Source organism: Macaca mulatta, chromosome 9 (genome assembly GCF_049350105.2).
Source record: "Macaca mulatta isolate MMU2019108-1 chromosome 9, T2T-MMU8v2.0, whole genome shotgun sequence".
Lineage (NCBI taxonomy): Eukaryota > Metazoa > Chordata > Mammalia > Primates > Cercopithecidae > Macaca > Macaca mulatta.
The window spans coordinates 135,861,147-135,883,304 of record NC_133414.1 but is presented as its reverse complement, the minus strand read 5'-3'; the positions used below and the strand labels follow the sequence as shown (position 1 = coordinate 135,883,304).

General features: G+C 39.5%; 1 protein-coding gene across 3 annotated transcripts in view; it reads left to right on the top strand.

The window, feature by feature from the left end:
- Positions 1-22,158, top strand: part of CPXM2 (carboxypeptidase X, M14 family member 2) — a 246,824-nt gene that overhangs the window by 70,591 nt on the left and 154,075 nt on the right. The window lies entirely within an intron of this gene.

Here is a 22,158-nt window from a genome sequence, read left to right as displayed (position 1 = left end):
AAATGTCCCCTGGGGGACAACATTACCCCCATTTGACAGCCATTGTTGGACATGCAGACATAGTATCACTTCATAGTCAAATGCAATTGGTAGTATCTGCCTTCCTGACATGTGAGGAAATTGACATTCCATGGTGCTGTGGGAACACACTCCACGTGGTTGGCAGAATGCTCAGAAGAGCATATTGAGCCTTGTGCTGGAATCAGAAGAGTTTTCAGAAGTCTCCAGTGGCCAATCCTATGACCTGTCAGTTCTTGCCAGTCAGGCTTACTAGGGTAAAACATAGAATGTGCCTCTTCCAGGAATGCAACTTCTAACATTGTGTAGAAGGAGCTGAATGTTTTGAGAAGTACCAGGAAACCCTAATTATGGTAAGTGGGCCATGATGTCAAACACTGATTTGTCAAGTGGGAGGAATTTTCTTAAGGAAATTTGAACTCTATGTCCACTTTGGGAGACACACTGGTGTTTGTGAGTCGACAGAGTAACTTAATTTTTGTGGCTGTTGCTTTCTTGCTGTGCTCTAAGCTTTCCACTTATTGAATGGAATTAGGGAACCATTGTTTTGTCCTGTTAGGACCAAGGTGGCAGAACAAGACTGGATCGTCAATCTTGGGTCAGGATAGAAAAGGATCTGGAATGAGTCCTGGAGTAGAGCCAGAATCAGAGTGGGGTTTTTGTGGTAGGCAGACATCCTCTCATAGGACATTCACATGCTAATCCTCAGAACCTGTGAATATGTCACCTTATATGGCAAAAGGGACTTTTTAAATGTGATTCAGTTAAAGATCTTGATGGAGAGAAGAGCCTGAATTATCCACGTGAGTCCAGTCTCATCACATGGGTTAAAAGGGGCACTGCTATGGTCAGAGGAAGCCACGGCTAGTGAAGAGACATGCACTGTTAGAGACATGCCACGGTTAGAGACATGCACTGTTGCTGGCTTTGAAGGTGGATAAAGGTGGCCACCAGCCAGGGAATGTGGGTGGCCTCCGGAAGCTGGAAAAGGCAGGGAAACAGATTATCCCCTGGAGCCTCCAGAAAGGAACCAGCCATGCTCACAACTTGACTACAGCCCAAGGAGAGCTATGTTAGATTCTAGCCTGCAGAACTGATAGAGAAGGTATTTGCATTGTTTTAAGCCATTGTGTTTGTGATAATTTGTTACAGCAGTCATAGGGAACTCATACAGCTCTCAGAGGCCTTCATAGGCCAAAACAAGAGTCCAGCAAGCATAAAGCCCAAAGCGGGACACTAGTGAACAGACACGTATGTCAGTGAGTTTAGGGGCAGGAATGGAGATGAGCTCAAGCTCTTCCTCTGGAACCTGGGGTCTGAGCACTGATGGGACTCTCTCCAAGGGTCTCTTCTATGAGCGTCTCTGTGCTGCTCTCTCACTCTTCTGTCTCTGTAGAGTGGCCTCTGCTTCTCCAGACACATGACATGGGATGAGTGTCATCAGCACCTGTATTAGGGTTCTCTAGAGGGACAGAACTAATAAAATAGAGATATATATAAAAAGGACTTATTAAGTATTAACTCACATGATCACAAGGTCCCACAATGGGCTGTCTACAAGCCGAGGAGCAAGGAAAGCCAGTCTGAGTCCCAAAACTGAAGAACTTGGAGTCTGATGTTCGAGGGCAGGAAGCATCCAGCACAGGAGAAAGATGTAGGCTGGGAGGCTAGGCCAGTCTGGTCTTTTCACATTTTTCTGCCTGCTTTATATTCTAGCCATGCTGGCAGCTGATTAGACCCACCCAGATTAATGATGGGTCTGCCTTTGCAAGCCCACTGACTCAGATGTTAATCTCCTTTGGCAGCATCCTCACAGACATGCCCAGGATCAATACTTTGCATCCTTCAAGCCAATCAAGTTGACACTCAATATTAACCATCACAAGCCCACCACTTGTCAATTTGAACCCATACACATCTCCTGATATCATATATAATCTTCAAATAAATACAATAATAAGGTCATAATAACAGCTAACATAACACAACTATCCTTTGTACAACTGGAAATGTACCAATCCCCAACCCAAATACTATTAAATAAAGTTAACAACACTCAAATGCTGATATGAAGTCAATAAATCTCATGTCACATCATAAAGGAAAAAGGAAATAAAATGAAGATATTTTCTTAGTACACATGTAAACATGCACATGCATGTTTTTAACAAGAGAAGGAGGACATACTCATGATGCTTGCAATCTTGTTTCTGCAGCTAGTCACATGGTCGTAGATGGTATTAATGACTACCTTCTTCTATTACCCATTCTGTATTGTCTTTGCCTCCAGCAACCACCTCAGCAGGTCATGGTTTTTTTTTTCCTGGTGGAGTGACCCAAACCTTCATTCCTGAAGGGTCTGGCCCATTTGTAGTGCTGCCTGAATTGGGCTGTTTTAGTTTCCCATTGACCCTAATCACAGGGCACAGTAATACTAAGAGATGACCTAATGGATCTCCTGTAGTCCATGCATACTCTCCCTTATTTCCATTGTGGAATGGTAGACTGATTTCATCTTGATAGTCTGGGTCAGTCACCCCAGCCAACACTGTAACTCCCTTTTTAACCTGTTGACTTAAAGGTAGGAGGAGCCCAAAGCATCAGATGGCAATTTTAACTTCCAGTTTAATGGAATTTTTGTGTCTCCTGGTGGCAGCATTCCTCCCTCTGGAGCTAAGACCTCTAGGCCAGCAGAATGTAATGTTGTGGGAACAGGAAGCAAAAATTTTGCTAGTGGATCACTAGGGGTGATGGTGAGTGGTGCCACTTCCACTTTCACCCTTTGATTCCTGGCTATGGGAGAAACAGTACCGTATATTGGAGGCTGATTCAGAGCATACATGGCCTTCTGGAGAACTTTGCCCCAGCCCTGCAAAGTATTGTCACCAAGCTGGCATTGTAATTGTGACTTCAAAAGGCCATTCTACCATTCTATCAATCCAGCTGCTTCAGGATGATGGAGAACATGGTAAGACCAGTGAATTCCATGAGCAGGAGCCCACTGCCACATACTTCTTTAGCTGTAAAGTGAGTGCCTTGGTCAGAGGCAATGCTGTGCAGAATACCATGACAGTGGATAAGGCATTTCTTGAGTCCACGGATGGTAGCCTTGGCAGAAGCACTGAGTGCAGAATAGGCAAATCCACATCCACAATAAGCATCCACTCCAGTAAGGACAAACCTCTGCCCTTTCCATGATGAAAGAGGTCCAATATAATCAACCTGCTGCCAGGTAGCTGGCTGATCACCCTGAGGAATGGTGATATTCCCCATATTGAGGGCTCAGTGTTGGTCTCTGCTACTGGCAAATTGGGCAGTCAGCAGTGGCCATAGCCAGGTCAGCCTTGGTGAGTGGGAGTCCATGTTGCTGAGCCCATGCGTAACCTCCATCCCTGCCACCATGGCTACTTTGTTCATGGGCCCATTGGGTGATTACAGGGGTGACTGGGGAAAGATGCTGAGTGGTGTCCACAGAATGGGTCATCCTATCCAATTGATTATTAAAATCCTCCTCTGCTGAGGTCACCCATTGGTGAACACTCACATAGGATACAAATATCTTCACAGTTTTTGACTACTCCGATAGGTCCATCCATATACCTCCTCCCCAGATTTCTTCCCCTCTTCACCAATTTTCCAGTCATGCTTCTTTCAAGTCCCTGACCATCCAGCCAAACCATTGGCTACAGCCCATGTATCAGTATGTAATCGCATATCTGGCCATTTCTCCTTACATGCAAAGTGCACAACCAGGTACACTGCCGAAGTTCTGCTCACTGGGAGGATTTCCCTTCAGTGCCATCCTTCAGGGATGTCCTAGAAAGATGCCGTAGTGCTGTAGCTGTCTACTTTTGGGTGGTTTGCCTGCATATCGTGCAGAACCATCTGTGAACCAGGCCCTAGTCTTCTCTTCCTCTGTCAGCTGATCATAGGGAACTCCCCATGAGGCTATGGGTGCAGTCTGGAGGAGAGAAGGCAGGGTGGCAGGAGTGGAGACCATGGGCATTTGAGTCACTTCCTCATGTAACTTACTTGTGTCTTCAGGACCTGCCCAAGCCCAATCGCATGTATACTACTTATATTTGATGATGGAATGCTGCTATGGATGACCCACTTTATGGCTAGATGGGTCAGAAAGCACCCAGTTCGTGATAGACAGTCGAGGTCGCATGGTGACTTGATGACCCATAGTCAAATGTTCAGTTTCCACCAAAGCCCAGTAACAGGCCAAGAGTCGTCTCTCAAAAGGAGAGTCATTATTTGCAGAAGATGGAAAGGCCTTGCTCCAAAACCCTAGAGGCCTCTGCTGTGATTCACCTATGGGGGCCTGCCAAAGGCTCCAAACAGCATCCCTGTCTTCCACTGACACCTCAAGCACCATTGGATCTGCTGGGTCATATGCCCCAAGTGGCAGAGCAGCTTTCACAGCAGCCTGGACCTGTTGCAGAGCCTTCTCCTGTTCTGGCCCCCATTAAAAACTGACAGCCTTTTGGGTCATTCAATACATGGGCTAGAGTAACACACCCAAATGAGAAATGTGTTGCTTCCAAAATCCAAATAGGCCCACTATTTGGATTATATTGGCATTGTGCCTCTTTCTTGGTTGTAGGAGGGGCCAAATGCAGCAACTTACCCTTTACCTTAGAAGGTATATTTTGACAGGTCCCACACCACTGGACCCCTAGAAATTTTACTGAGGTAGAAGTTCCCTGAATTTTAGTCAAATTTATTCCCCATCCTCTGGCAGGCAAATGTCTCACCAATAAGTCCAGTGTCTTTGCTACTTCTTGCTTACTGGATCCAATCAGTGTAATGTCATCAATGTAATGGATCACTGTGACATCTTGTGGAAGTGAGAAGTGATCAAGGTATCCCCAAATAAGATTATGATACAAAGCCGGAGAGTTAATATACCCCTGATGTAGGACAGTAAAGGTATATTGCTGTCCTTGCCAACTGAAGACAAATTGCTTCTGGTGGGCCTTATGGACAGGAATGGAGAAAAAGGCATTTGCCAAGTCAATGGTTGCATACCAGGTACCAGGAGACGTGTTAATTTGCTCAAGGAATGAAACCACATCTGGTACAGCAGCTGCAATTGGAGTCACCACTTGGTTAAGCTTATGATAATCCACTGTCATTCTCCAAGATCCATATGTCTTCTGCACAGGCCAAAAGGGAGAGTTGAATGGGGATGTGGTGGAAATCACTACCTTTCAAGCCCTTGATGGTGGCACTAATCTCTGCAATCCCTCCAGGAATGTGATGCTGTTTTTGACTTACTATTTTTCTAGGTAGAGGCAGGCAGCTCTAAAGGCTTCCATTTGACCTTTCTCACCATAATAGCCCTCACCCTACCAGCCAGGGAGCCAATGTGGGGGTTCTGCCAGCTTCTAAGTATGTCTATGCCAATTATGCATTCTAGCACTGGGGAAGTGACCACAGGATGAATCCAGGGAGCTCCAAGGATGCAGGTGCTACCCTCACAAATCTATTTTGCATGGCATTAGTTAAGGGTATGTCTTCTGGACCCTCCCAGCTGGGATGAGTAGGTCTAAAGTGACTAATCCAGTCCACCATCCCAGTCTCCTTAAGCCTTTGGATCCCTTCCTTTACACTAAACCGAGGGAGATCAGGCATTTCCAGATCTCTCACAGTGGGCCATCTTCTAATCCATATTTCAGCTAACCAAGCAGATAAACTATCAGAACCTTTTTTAACTACCTGAACTGCAACATTAAACGCAGAGTCCCTACTTAGTGGCCCAAATCAATAAATTCAGTCCGATCCAACTCTATGTTCCTTTCCACCAGTATCCCACATCCTTACTATGCATCTCCATGCCTGTTCTTCAGATTTCTGTTTATATAAATTAGAAAACTCAAGTAGTTCTTTTCGAGTCTGGTGCACCTCCTCATGGGTTACGCTCTGAACCTCATCTCTAGGGGCCTGCCGGGACTTGAGTTATCTGTCCAGAAGGAAACAGGGGTGTTGGGGGTGGTTCCTGAGGAGAATCAACATTACCTTGCCTGGCAATTGCCTCAGGGGAGGCCATCACTGTTGCCTCAGGCAGCGCAGGGTTTATCTCCTCAGACAAAGGTGGAAAGACTGATGGCAGCATGGGTTGGGGGAGGGGATGTTGCCACTACTGGGGATGGGGAAATTGTTCCTTCTGGCAAAAAAGGTTCATCAGAGTTTACAAAAAAGCTCAGTGTCCTCAGCTTCATCAGGGTCCTCCAACATGTTGCATTCCAAGTTACAGGATCCCATTCTTTTCTAATCAATGCCTTCACTTTAACAGTAGACAGCAGGCGAGGCTGTGCATGCACTTTTCATTGCAGGTCAGCCACTCGCATGATGAGAGCTTGTATCTGTTTTTCCACAATTTCAGCTCTTTCTCTACCAGAGATAAGACTCTCACTCAGGGCAAACTTAGCAGATTTGAGGCTCAGTGTCTTCTTGTGAAGCTGGGAGACAGAATCCCTGAGTTCACCATTTTCTTTTATCACTTTGTCCACTGAACTCAGGAGCAACCAACCAGCTTCATTATGTTCCTTGGTTCTCCACATATGGTCAAGGGTATTATGTATAGAGTCACTAGACTCCTTGCCTGTCATTAGTGATGAATCAGGAGTGTCAAATGCATTTATTTTGCATAACTCTTTTTTCTTTTTTAGACAAAGTCCCACTCTATAGCCCAGGCTGGAATACAGTGGCATGATCTTGGCTCACTGCAACCTCCACCTTCCAGGTTCAAGTGATCCTCCCACTTCAACCTCCCAAGTAGCTGGGACTACAGGTGTGTACCACCACATCCAGCTAATTTTTGTATTTTTAGTAGAGATGAGGTTTCGCTTTGTTGGCCAGGTTGGTCTTGAACTCCTGACCTCAGGTGATCTGTACACCTCAGCCTCCCAAATTGCTGGGATTACAGGCATGAACCACTGCACCTGGAAATTTTACATAGCTCTCTAAACAGTTTACAACAAGGACTATCAGTGTCATCCATACTATTAGAAGTAGAGTCCTTAGCATTTTTGGGTCTAATCATATTAAGCACCCAACTCCAGAAACCCCTAAACCAATGAAATAACTCCATCCTTAATATTTTGTTCCTCTAGAACTACTCCTAGTACCAAAATCTGTATTATTTAGGGTTCTCTAGAGGGACAGACCTAATAGGATAGAGAGATATATAAAGGAGAGTTTATTAAGTATTAACTTACATGATCACAATGTCCCACAATAGGCTTGTCTCCAAGCTGAGGATCAAGGAAAGCCAACCTGAGTCCCAAAACTGAAGAACTTGGAGTCTGATATTCAAGGGCAGGAAGCATTCAGCACAGGAGAAAGATGTAGGCTGGGAGGCTAGGCCAGTCTGGTCTTTTCACATTTTTCTGCCTGCTTTATATTCTAGCTGCACTGGCAGCTGTTTAGATGGTGCCCACTCAGGTTAAGGGTGGGTCTGCCTTTCCCAGCCCACTGACTCAGATGTTAATCTCCTTTGGCAACACCCTCACAGACACACCTCAGGATCAATACTTTGCATCCTTCAAGCCAACCAAGTTGGCACTCAGTATTAACCATAACAGCACCCAATGACTGATAACTGCAGGTACCTCTTAGTTTCAAATCCAAAATCCCAGGAAAGAATATATCGGATCAGGTGTCTAGTGTAGGCCAATCAACTGTGGTCACATCATCAAGGTACTGTGATTGGCCTAGTTTCTGTCAGGTGCACCTTTAGGTATTCCACTGTGGCCAAGGAACACAGTCATGCTGCACGACACATCTGCTCCAAAGGTGATCATGTGCAAGGGTCTAAGTGGAAACGTAACTCCCGGAAACAATAGAGCTGAGCACACAAAACATTGTTTCCAGGTAGACATAGTTAAAGTAGATTATGGTATCTGCTGGGCACCACCATGTTTGGCACATCTTCCAAAAGTTAAGATGCTCATCTCTATTTATTGAAGACAATTGACATTACAGTCATTAGAAAAATGCACTAAGATCTAGATTTCATGTTTAGTTTATGCTTTCAATGTTCAATTTCTTAAATTCTTATTGATTATGTGGCCTCTGTGTTTCGAGAAAGGGAGGTTATATGCAAGTGATGGAGAAGTGCTAATTTTAGGTTTAAGATGTAAGCATTTTTAACCAAGAACAATTTCTACACATCATGTGCAGCTCCAGATAACTTGCTTAAGTAACCGTAAAGGTTGGCAACTGATCTGAGAACACTGAAATCCTATACCTAGGACCTGGGGAAAAGAGGATTACGATGAAGACCAAAGAATAGGGGAACAGAGCATCTAGGTATGGAGAAATAGGAAACAAGTGATCTGATCCTTTCTTTCTACCAACCTAGTGAATTAGCACATCCTTGATGATGAACTTGGCTTGTTCTTCTTAGACAAAGTAAGATCATGTGTATGGAAGCATTTTGCAAACTGAAGTGCCAGATGAATTGTTATTAGAAAATGTTAATACAGTTGCTCTTTCAAGGAAAGAAAAAATTATACATAAGGAAATCCAAGAGCAAAGATCTTATTTTTTACTTATAAAACGTCTTTAAGAGATGAATATGGCATCTTTACACACATCTGTTTCACAAAAGGTAGTTGTGGCATTTTCCTGTATGTAGGCCTATTGTACAACATTCAAATAAATATATTTTAGCTTTATCATTATGTAATATTTGATGGATACAAAAGAATGGATATATGTGTAAGGTATTAAGCACTACAATAAAACCAATGCTTATGAACCTGCCATGCAACTAAATGGCAAGAACAGCAGTCCCCAACACCAGGGACTGGTTTCATGGAAGAGTTTACACAGATGGTGGGGGATTGGGGGTGGGGATGGGGGTGGGGAAGGGATGGTTTCAGGATGAAACTGTTCCACCTCAGGTCATCAGGCATTAGATTCTCATAAGGAGCATGCAACCTAGATCCCTCGTGTGCACAGTTCACAATAGGGTTCATGCTCCTGTGAGAATCTAATGCCCTAATGCCACCACTGATCTGACAGGAGGTGGAGCTCAGTTGGTAATGCTCACTCACATTCTGTTGTGTGGCCCACTTCCTAACAAGCCACAGACTGGTACTGGTTCACGGTCCGGGGGTTGGGGACCCATAGGCTAGAATATTGTCTGGTCAAGATGATCTCTGATTGGTGGAAATAATCTCTGTGCCTTTTCCAGATACCCCTACTTCTTCCCAGAAGTGGAATCATTCTCCTTATTGGGGATCAATTAATCTCCTACCTTTAAAAACGACTCTTGTCACATATGTATTACATATGAAAAAATATTATTTTTCTTGGTTCAGGCTTTATAAAAATGATTTTATACTGAATGTAGCTTTTGGAATTGTCTTTTTCCACGCCACATTATGCTTCACAGGATCATCCATGTTGTTACCTGTGGGTTTAGTTCATATATTTGTAATGCTATTTAACCTTGCGGGCATACCACAATTTATCTATTCTTCTTTGATGAAGATTAGATTGTACTCTTTTTGATTTTTTATTGTTGCTATTGTCATTATTGCAATTTTCTCTTAAGAATAACGCTGCTATTAGCATTCTTGTATATGTCTCCTGGATTACATGTACAAAGCAGTCCCCATGATATATACATGGGAGTGTAATGCTGGGTTGGAAGGTATGCAAATGGTAGTTTAACAGGACAATGACATTTGCTTTCTAAAGTGGTTGTCATAGTCTTCTTTAAGATTTTTATTGTGAAACATTTTCACCAACATTTGACATTGCTATTCTTACTTTTCAATATAAAAGGTGTAAAGCATTATCTTTCACTGTTGTCCTTAGAGAAACTTGCATTTCTGTAACCACTAACAGGGTTGAACTTCCTTTCCTATGTTTATTTGCCATTTGGTTACCTTTGCTGTGAAATATTTGTCATGTTTCTCCATTTACATTGTGTGCTTTTTCTTTGTCTCATTGATCTATAGAATTTTAAAAACATATTCTCAATATTAATCTTTTGTCAGCTAAATGTGCTCAAAATAGATTCTCTCAGCTTAGGATTTCTTTTACTGCTTTCTTGATGATGTTTTTTGATAAGCAAAAGTTTTAAATTTTAATGTACTTCAGTTTATTTGTCTTTTATGATTTGACTGGTTGTGTTTTATATACAAATTTCTTCCATTCTCTATGGTTATGAACTTACTCTTCTATTTGTTATTCAGGTTAGGTTTTAAGTTTCACTTCTCATGTTTAAGGAGCTAATCCATTCAGAAATGATTTTGTGAAAAACATTAGGTATAAAGTCCGATTTTAGTTTTTTTCTATATTAATATTCAGTTGCCTTCAGATCATTTATTTAATAGTTCTTTTATTTAAAATTGATATGCTAGAGATCTCTTTCAGGTTTTATATATGCATGGGTCTGTTTCTGGGCTCTAAATTCTCTTACATTTATAAATTTATCTATTCATACACCATTATCACAGTGTCTTAAAGCTTTATAATAATAAGCTCCAATGTCTTGATAGGACAATACTCTCTACTGTTTCTTTTTCTCATAAAGTATCTTGGCTATTTTGGGCTTTATTCTTTCCTATACATTTTAGAATCCATTTGTAAAGTTTCTTGAAAATGCAATTGAGATTTTTGGAAAGAATTGACACATTTCCAGTATCTTTCTATCAATGAACATGATATAGATCCCCACTTAGGTATGTCTTAAAATGTTATTCAATAACATTTTAAAGTTTCCTTCATAAATATCTTGCACATCTTTAATTTATTTGTAAGTGTAAGTACCTTATTTTTGGCTGCTGGTGTATAGAAATGTAATTAATTTTTTGTATATTGGCTTATGTCCAGTCATCTTGCTGAACTCTCTCGTTTATTTTAGAAATGTTTTTACCTTTATGGATAATTACATAGTCAGTTTGATAAATGTTGTATGTGTGCTTAAGAAATGAATATTATCTAACTTTTGTGTTCTGAGTTCTATGTATATTAATTACATAAAGGTTATGTTATTAAAATCCTGTATATTTTTGCTATTTTTGTTGCCTTTTTAAAACAACAATTGAGAGAGGTATGGTAATACTCTTCTATGCTGATGAATTTGTCAGTTTTTTACTTATACTGATTTTTATTTTATTTTACTTTTTGCTTATATTTTTGGAGCTCCTGTATTAGGTGCATACAATCTAAAATTGTTATTTTATACTGGTGAACTGAATCTTTTATAATAATGTAATGACTGTCTTTATCTCTAATAATGCTTTTAGTCTTAAAGTACATTTTGTCTGTTATTATTATAGCTACCTAGTTTTCTTTTAGTATTTGCTTTTATGGATTGTTCTTCCATTAGTTTCAACTTTCTTATGTTTTGGGTCTGTCTCCTATAAACAATATATTTGTAATTTTTAATCCAACATAATGATCTATTAACTAATCTATTTATATTTGTGTGATAGTTTTTATAATTTGATTTATTTCTGCTTTCTCTCTGTTATTCTTTTTACTTTTCTTTTATATAATCTGAGTTTTCCCACCTTGCTTGGTTTTTCCATTAGGCTGATTTTGCATAACACACTCTATTATTTCAGTTTTTACTCTTGGAATTTTACCAGGTATACTGAGCAAATTTGAAATAAGTATATTATTTAATATTATTAATTTGTAATAAATTAATACTTCCTTAACAATAATAGGATTCCTATGTGTCTCAAGTTCTTCATCTGTAAAATGGAGATAATAATACCTACCTCATAGCATTGTAGTGATACTTAAATCAATTTATGTATATGTATGTGTGTATATGTATCTATATCTATCTATATATGTATATATGTGAGTATGTCTGTATCTATTTACATAAGTATATTTATATCTATTTATATATCTTGGAGTGGGACCTGGCACATGATAAACACAAATTACTGCCTTTTCTATCTTCACTAAGTACTTATCAAACACTATGACTAACTTTTGCAGTTTGAGGTACAACAGCAAAACTAACATCAATTTCTTTTTTCTTCTTCACAATTTCACTGATAGAAGACTGGTTCTTACTATAGATGTTAGCAATCTTAGCATACCCTATTTTTTCTTCTTTCATTATTAAGTTGAGAACTTTCACCTTTTCATTTAAAGGAAACACTTTATGGCTTGTCTTTGGTGTGTCCGAATTGCCAGCATCTCTACTTCTTGCACTTTGGGGCCATTCTTAAGTAAAATAAAGGTTACTTGAACATAAGCACTGCCATATCATGTCAGTTGATCTGATAACTGAGAAGGCCACTAAGTGACTAATGGGCGGGAAGCCTATACAGCATGGATGTGCTAGACAAAGGGGCGATTCACATCTTGGGCAGGATAGAGCGGGATGGTATAGGATGCCGTGCTATATCATCATGCTACTCAAAATGATGCAGTTTAAAACTTATGAATTGTTCACTTCTGGAATTTTCCACTTAATATTTTCAGACTTAAAGTTACTACAGTCGGTAGAAAAGGAAACTATGGATGAGGGGGGACTGCAGTATTTGTGAAGTGCTTCCCAAGGCATCTGATGTGCTAGGTACTATATAAATCTTTGCTAAAGGAAAATTATAAAATGTGATAATTACAAAATCAGAAGTTCTTTTGTAGGTTTGTTGCTTTTTGTTTATGCTGCCTTTTCCTCATGGAGAATGTTTTCTTGTGTGTTTAATGATTTTTTAAAAATTGTATAAATAGTCGTTCTTAATTCAGTGACTACTTAATTGTACCTGCTGAAACCTCCAAGAGCCTAGGTTGAAGATTCTTTTCTTTTGAGGGGATTTGTGTGTGCTTCTATTGGGAACCAGTGGATACCACTGTGCTGAGATCTTTTAGCCCCTTTTCAGAGTCCTGGAAAAGTCTCAAGTTCAACTTCCCTAGCTTTTGATGATTCTCAGGCTTAGTACTCTGATCCTAGCACTGTTAGATGCATTTTCCCTGGGGCTACCCTGGCTTTTGTGTTTGTGCATTACTCACTATCCTTTTTTTCAGCTAACAACTGGTTTTTGTGGTTGTTGTTTGCCCCATTGGAGAGTTTCTTTACTTGCTCACAAGCCCACTGATGGTTTTAAGCATTTGTTTTGATGTCACCAGAAACTGGTTGTACACTAGTAGAATCTGTCTTTTTGTTGATGATAGATATTCTTTGTTTTTAAATTAAACCATATTAGCATCATGTAGTAAAGTGTCTAAATATATTCCAACTTTTTCTATTATGGTCTACCTCCTCTGTTTTTCTGATTTGAAGGAAAGCTGGATTGGAGGGCAATGTGGTAATATCATACAAAGGTATTTTGTTTTTAAATTTTTTAAGTGAGGGAGCTGGCTGCAACTCATAGAAGCCTCTCCTCATTCCACAGTCAAGAAATCTTTGACACAAACATTTCTTTATTTGGACTACATTGCTTGGAGTTCGTAACCTCCAGTTGGAGAGAATTAAATGTCAAGGTGGTTTTGTGATGTGGAATAGTCTATTTGAGGGAAATGGAAAAAAGCCACAACAGTGCCATGGTTTTTAAACTTTCCCTGAAGATTAGAAGACCAGGAAGCAGTGACATTATAGCTTCAGTGTTCTGAGGCTCTTTAATGACAATGGATTTGCCTGTCACAAAAGAATAACATAATCAGCTTTTATGTTAGATCAGGACTATCTTTATCACAAACCTTCTCTGCCTCCTTTTCCTTCTAAGCGATGCAGACTTCCTCTGCCCTCCCACAACTTGCTGTACTTGTCTCATCACAGCACTTGATCACGCTCTCTTGAAATTTCCAGATTAATTTCTTGTCTTCATCATCAACCTGTAAAAAGCTTGAGTAAAGGGATGTTGTATAATTTAACTTTGTATTCCCAGAAGCTAGTAGCTGCAGGAAGAGGAGCAGGATTTACCACACATCCCATAATGCTTTAACTTTTTCATGTAGGTAGAGCTTTAAGACACAATTCAGTCCTGCCACAACATCATAATGATTGGCAAGTATCTCTTCTATCACCCTGGATTACCAACCTTCATTATTTTAATGAAGATTTAATTAATTATTAATTTCTTCATGGCAGTGGCGGAACATTTCCATTACAAGGGCACAAAGGGGTCAGTGTGAAGATCCACTCCCTGGAAGCGTTTGGAGGGAGCAGCTGAATTATGTCCCAGTTCAATGTTAATAGTAATCCTATATGTTGGTATGGCATCTGGCAGTGTATAATTTCTTTGTTCTTATTAATAGCTCATATTTATGGAACAGTCACTATGTGCCAGGTACTGTGCTCAGACTACTTGCATTACCCCATTCAATCCCTGCTCACTATACAAGGAGGCAGAGTTGTTACCTTATCTTACAGCTGGGGCTCAGTAGACACACTGCTGTCACATGGGTTGCAGCTAGTAAGTGGAAGAACTAGAATTTCAGTTTGGTCTTTGATATGGTTTGGTTCTGTGTCCCCACCCAAATCTCATCTTGAATTGTAATCCCTACATGTAGGGGAGGGATGTGGTGGGAGGTGACTGGATCGGGGGGCAGTTTCCCCCATGCTGTTCTCATGATAGTGAGTTGTCATGAAATATGATGGTTTTATAAGTGACAGTTTCTCCTGTGCGCTCTCTCTCTCTCCTGCCGCCATGTAAGACGGGCTTTGTTCCTCTTTGCCTTCCACCATCATTGTAAGTTTCTTGGGGCCTCACCAGCCATGCAGAACTGTCAGTCAATTAAATATCTTTCCTTTAAAAATTACCTAGTCTTGGGTAGGATCTTTATAGCAATGTGAGAATGGACTAATACAGCCTTCTTAATGTCAAAGCTTGGGGTATTAACCAGTATACTATAACATCTCTCAGTTCATGCATTAATATATACTGTCCTTGTAGATAGCTTTATTATTTTCAAAAGGCTAGGTAGCTTGCCAAGCTTATGTAGTTAGTAAACAACAAAGCTGGATTCAAGCTAAAATGGCTGACACTCATTTTTCTACTCATACTCTTATTGCATGTTTACTCTTATTGCACAACAGTAGTTTCAACATGTGTGTGTTTATATAGAAAAACAATGCCTCACAAGCTAATAACATCAAAATTTTAAAATGCTGAAAGAAAATAAACATCAATCTAGAATTCCCAGCAAAAATATCATTCAAAAATGATGAAATGAAGAAGCCATATTCAGACAACAAAAACTGCAAAAGTTTACTATCAGCATACTTGGTTTAAAAAAAATAGCAAAGGCACTCTTCAGGCAGAAAGAAAATGATCTCAGGTAGAAACGTGGAAATGCAAAATTAATGAAGAGTACCAGAAAGGGTAAATGAGTAGGTTTATAAACATTAACTACACAAAACAATAGTAGGAATATTTTATAAAATTTAAAATACATATGGAATTGAAAATGAATTCCAAAATAATGCAAAAGCTGGAGGGGTAAATGGACTTGAAGTGTTGTGGAGTTCTAGCATTACCATGGATGTAGTAGAAATTATCATTTGAATAAGATTATAGTAATCAAGGATGCATATTATAATCTTAAGAGAATTCTGAAAAGAATATTGTGAGTATATAACTAATAAGTTAATAGAGAGAAACTAGAATAATCAAAATCTGATTATTTTGTGATTTTTTTTCAATCTTAATATTGGCAGTGATCAATTTTGAATGATCAAAATTATTTGTATGGAACATTGCATCCAACAATTACAGAGCCAATATTCTTTTGAAGTCCACATAGAACATTTGCCAAAATTGACCATATACTGAGCCATAAATGAAACCTCAAGAGAAACCAAAGAGCTGACATAATTTAAAGTATGTTCTCTGTCCACAATGGAATTAAACTAGAAATCAATAATAAAAAAGTAACTGGAAAATATCTAGTACCTAGACATTAAACAATACACTTCTAAATAGTTTGTAATCAAAGAATAAATCACAATAAGAATTAATATTTTGAACTAAATGACAAAGAATATATGACCTATCGAAATTAATGACATGAAACTAAAGAGTGCTCAGAGGGAACATCATAACCTGAAATGCTATATTAGAAAAGAAGAAAACCTGACGAGTGACCTCAAGAAACTAAATAAAAAGAATTGTAAATCAAACTTAAAGAATGCACCAGGAAGGAAATAAGTCATTTTAAAAATTTATAATTTGTAATATTTGTAACTGATTTAATATTTTTGAATGTGGACATGATACAGAGCTGAAATCACTGTGTTACAACCTAAAGACAATACATACGAAAATGAAAACATCTTGATGTTTTTTAGAACTCTGAGACAATATGAAGAATGAAAGCATATGGATGTCCTCTTAGAAATCTGAGATGACAAGTATGTAAAATGAATGTGTCATAAGTCCTCTTGCAACATCCACGTAGAACTTGGAGATAATGAGTATGAAAAACGAATTCTTACACAGTCGACTAGCTGAATAAGTGCCAGCAGCATCAAACATCCAGACTCTGTTGTTATGTGAAAAAGAATGAACTCATACTTGATTAAAATAAAAACAAACAAAAAAAGAAAAAAAGTAGAAAAAGTCCTACAGGAAGCATCTTACTCAGTGGTGAAATATAGAAACCTTCCCTTGGATGTCACGAATGAGATTGGGATGTCTGTTATTCACTTCTTTCAGCATTGGACTGAACATCTTAGCCAGTATAATAAGGCAAGAAGAAGAAATAGAGGACCTAATGACTGGAAATAAAGAATCAGAACTGTCATTGTAATATCATCATATTCATAAAAACATCCAAAGGAGCCCACAAACTATTAGACCTAATTAATAAATTAGCAAGGTAGCTGGGTACAAAGTCAACATACAAAAAGCATCTATGTGTCTACATATCAGCAATAAATGAGGAAGTAAAATTTAAAGTGGTATCACGTAACATCATTTAAAAAATCAGCTACCCAGGAATAAAGCTAGCAAAAGATAAATTAGAGAAGACCTAAATAAAGAGGATCATATACCATGTTTATAGATGGGAAGATTTAATATTGTAAAGAGGTCAATTCCCCCAAAATTGGTGTATATATTCAACGTTAACCCAATTAAAATCCAGAGGCTTTGTTTTAGAAATTGACAAGCTGAATTTAAAATGCATATAGGACTGCAAAGATCTAAGAATAGTGAAGGCAACTTTGAAAAGCAAAAACAAAGTGAGAAAACGTATTAATGTTATTAATATGCTAATATTAATTAACATTAGATAAGACAGATTTAGGATAGGATAAGAAATAGACCAACAGAACAGAATAGAGCATCCAGAAATATATCTAGACATATACAGTCACATGATTTATAGCAAATTGCCACTCTGGTGCAATAGGAAAATAACCATATAAATGGTTCTAGGTCAGCTGGAAGCCCATATAGAAAACCATGTATCTTGGGCCGGGTGTGGTGGTTCATGCCTGTAAATCCCAACACTTTGGGAGGCTGAGGCAGGCAGATCATGAGGTCAGGACATCAAGACCATCCTGGCAAACATGGTGAAACCCACTCTCTACTAAAAATACAAAAAATTAGCTGGGCCTGGTGGCACTCGCCTGTAGTCCCAACTACTCAGGAGGCTGAGGCAGGAGAATCGCTTGAACCCAGGAGGCAGAGGCTGCAGTGAGCCAAGATCGCACCACTGCACTCCAGCCTGAGTGACAGAGAGAGACTCTGTCTCAAAAAAACAAACAAAAACAAAAGAAAACCATGTATCTTGACCCCTCACACTATACGATAATCGACTCCAAATGGATTGCAGATCTTAAATGTGAAAGGTAAAACAATAAAATTTTTTAGAGGAAAACATCAGTTAATATCTTTATCATCTTGGAGTAGGCAAAAATTTATTGAAAAGAACAAAAATACTGAAAGCCATAAAGAAAAAAATGGCTAAGATTGGATTATATTAAGAATTTTTTTTTCATCAAAAGACACCATAGGCTGGGCGTGTTGGCACACACCTATAATCCCAGCATTTTGGGAGGCCAAGGTGGGTAGATCACTTGAGCCCAGGAGTTTGAGACAAGCCTGGGCAACATGGCAAAACCCCATCTCTCCAAAAAAAAAAAAAAAAAAACAAAGATTAGGTGCATGTCTGTAGTCCCAGCTACTTGAGAGACTCTGAAGTGGGTGGATTGCTTGAGCCTGGGAGGCTCCAGTCTGGATGACAGAGCGCTACCCTGTCTCAAAAAAAAAAAAAAAGAAAAGAAAGATACTACAAAGAGAATTAAAAGGAAGACAGATTGGGGGAGATATTTGCAATATATGTATATATTATTCAACTTATATCTAGAATGTATAAAGAGCTCTATAAATCAATGTGAGAAAGACAGACAACCTAATTGAAACAGGGGGAAAACTTGAGTAGGCACTTCTCAAAAGATGGTATTCAAATACCCAATGAACATACAAAATATTGAACTTCATTAGTCACCAAGAAAATTAAAATAAATCAACAATGAGATAAAAGGATACATCCATCAAGAATGGCTAAAATAAAAAAGGAAGATACTATCGAGTGTCAATAAGAGCGTGGAACAACCAGACTCTTGTTTATTGCTGGTCTGAGTACAAATAGGTATAATTAATTTGGAAAATACTGCAGCTGAACATAGGTATATGAACATACATCTACCCTCTGACCCTATGACCTAGCAATTCCACTCCTAATTATACACCAAACAGAATTTTTATATAAATTCACTGAAAGATACATGCAAGAATGTTCACAGAAGCACTCTTCCTAATAATCTAAACTGGAAACTACTCAAATCCCCATTAGCAATAAAATGGATAAAAAAAATTATGGTGACTGTTCTCAGAGTAGAGTAGTAGAAAGCAGTGAGAATGAATAAAGCATAATTATAAGCAATGATAAGAATTGTCAAAGATGAAACTAGGCCTGAAACAAAATGAACAAAGTCTTCATAAACCTGTGACAAGAGGACTCATCTGTGATCACGCTTATTTCAGCAGTGATTCAAAGGTGGTAGAAAGGGGAGTTAGTTTTCTAAACAGGGAAAAAACAAGGACAGCCTCTGATTGGCACGCATTCTATTACGGTGGAATTTTTGGAAGCAGAGACTTTCTAACTGGTCTTCAGGTACTTTGACCACCCTTGGTGAACTTCAAGAGGGGTAGCTCCTTACTGCCCGGCAGAGGAAGTTCCACTCCTATCAAATGGCCTAAAAGCCCACCATGCCCTGGCCTCTGCGCCCCTGTCCCTTCCTCTGCTCTCCTGGGGCACCAGCATCCTTTCTGTCTTCCAAGTGCCATGGGCCCTCCTTTCTCCATCTGTGAGATGCTTATACCTCAGTGGGAGAGAATGACAGTATCAGGTAATTCCAGAAAGGAGTATGAAATTACAAACTGAATTAAACTATGAAAGAAAGCATACAAGAAAAGAAATTGGCTAGATCGAAGGGTTAGGACTAGCTTTTTTATTTGGTTTGGGTCTGAATAATTTAAAGGCAGACAGAGGAGGAGAGAAGAGGAGGGGTTCAGACAGATGTAGCAGTATGTGCAAAGGCCCTGGGGCAAGAGAGAGTATAAACAGTATCAGGAATTGAAAGAAAGAACACAGAGAACACAAGGCAAGCAAGGGTCCAGTAGAGTGTGATGAGGATTTTGTTAATACTAAGATAGCACAATGCTTAATATGAGAATACTTAAAATAAAAGCTATTTTAAGCAGGGATGACATGATAATATTTCATTAGAAAAGTAAGCTCTTGCCTGCAACATAGGTGGGGGAGCAATTTAGATGCCAGGGGGCCTGAGAGAGTGAACTGGGGTGGTGGCAGGGGAGGTGGAGAGAGTTGGATACATTCTTAAAAATGTGGGAGTTAAAATTGACAGAAGTTGGTGATGGATTCAATATAGGGGAATATATCAGTCTGTTTTCATACTGCTATGGAGAAATATCCAAGACTAGGTAACTTATGAAGAAAAAGAGACTTAATGGACTCACAGTTCCACATGGCTGGGGAGGCCTCACAATCATGGTGGAAAGCAAAAGAGAAGCAGTCATGTCTTACATGGCTGCAGGCAAGAGAGCATGTGCAGGGAAACTGCCCTTTACAAAACCATCAGATCTTGTGAGACTTATTCACTCTCATGAGAATGAGATGGGAAGAACCTGTCCCCATGATTTAATTACCTCCCACTGGGTCCCTCCCACAACACTTGGGGATTATGGGAGCTACAATTCAATATGAAATTTGGGTGAGGACACAGGCAAACCATATCAGGGAGGAAGGGAAGGTGGGACACCCAGGCTAACACTGGGATTTTGGCCTCCCTGGGTGGATGGCAGTACCTTTCCTGGGGCAGGGCCTCTGGTGGACTGCTATGGTCATGGTGTAGAGCAGAAGGTGTGAATCAGTTTGTTTAAAGCAAGTTGAATTTGAGATGTCACAGGGACGTTAAGTGGAGGGGTCAACTAGGCAAGAAGATATGATGTAGCTTTGCAGTTCAGAAGATAGTTCTGAGCCACAGAAACAATTATAATTCAAACATAAGTAGGGGATTAGTATTCTTTTTTTTTAAATTGTTTTAGTTTGAGTTTGAGAAATTATGACTTGGCTTTCATTTCCTTTTTTTCCCCGCCCCTCATTTTCGTTGGAGAACTTCTTTTTCTTTTTCTCTCTATTCCCCTCTTATTGTCTTGTGCTTCTCTTGACCGAGGGGTTTCCTACATTCATCACCTCTGTCTTGGCAGGATACAGCTCCCGCCTCTGTTGTCTGTCTTGCTGTATCACCCTCGGGCCTTATCAGCTGAAAAACAGACAGCAAAGGGAATGGCAGCTACAAGTCATTTGGAAATTATTTGTATGTGGGAAACAGGTTGCTATTTTGGGTGTGGATAATTTTCCAGGGAAAAGGAAGGAGCTGTTACTGAGGTGCTTTTCTTGTTAAGGCAATGCCAGTGTATCTCCCTCCACAGCCCTGGGCTCACAGTGGTGGCTATCAGAGGAGGAATGTGATGTGTGATCTATTCTGGCTTCTAATAGGTATTCAGACAGAGCTGGTGGGGAGGAGAGAGGAGAAGAAGAGAAGGTGTGAGGTGAGGGTTTGTTTCCAAGCATGTATAAAAGCACCTAAGAATCATTTTCATGACAAGTCAGTCGGATGAACCAGATTGCATAGAACCAGCTGTTCTTTTGAAATAAACTCTACTGGGCAGTATAAATTCAGATAGGAAACTCAAAACCTTATTTGGATAGATCTCAATCCTGAGGGCAAGCAGGCAAGTAGGAAAAAGATTCCAAATACTTTAATGGGCAGAATTTTCAAAACAAAAAACAAAAAATCTGGTAAATTGCTGCTTAGTTCCAGTATTTACAAAATTACAGGGGGGTGAGTACTCAGGAAGACTTTCCTATATTGTTCAACAACTAACATTATAAAAAACTGAGGCAGTGAGAAGAAAAGGTATAGGTCACTTTTCTTGCCAAGGCTATCAGGTTGACCTCCACTCTGGAAAGTCAAATTATGTCGATTTTACCCCCAGAAATTTCTGTGCAGTGGGGTGTGATGATGGGTGTACGGCTTTAGGTCCAGCCATCACTGCATTCTTCCTGGGGTGGGGATTTTCTGTGTGGCTGTGACAGCCAAGGAGAAACCCAGTATCTCTTAGAGACTCAAGATTTTATTTTTGTGATGAGTAAAATCTCATTTGTTACATTCCCAAATCAGCTTCCCAACCAAAATTTTTAGACCAGTTTGCAATCTTTACTGAGATTATTTTTCTGTTAAGTTTCTTGGGTGTGATGTAGGTGTTCAATGCAAAAAGATAGATGCCCATTTGTATATCTTTATGTGTGTGATCAACAGTGATGACTAGGGGCTAGGCCATGTTCTAAGTGATTAAAGGGCATTAAACTAAGGCTTATGTTAATTCTTTAAGGTTGATGCTTTTATGATTCCCATATTATGGATGAATAAATAGCAGCATAGATGGGTCAGTTAGGTACCTGGCTGAGGTCACAGAGCTGTAAATGTCCTGGAACCAGGGTTTGACCCAGTGCTGTCTGCCTCTGGCACCTGCTCTCCTCACCTCTAAACCTCTTCATGGAAAAATAAACATTTTAAAGTGTATAGTCTTGATGATGTTTTATTTTCTCGTA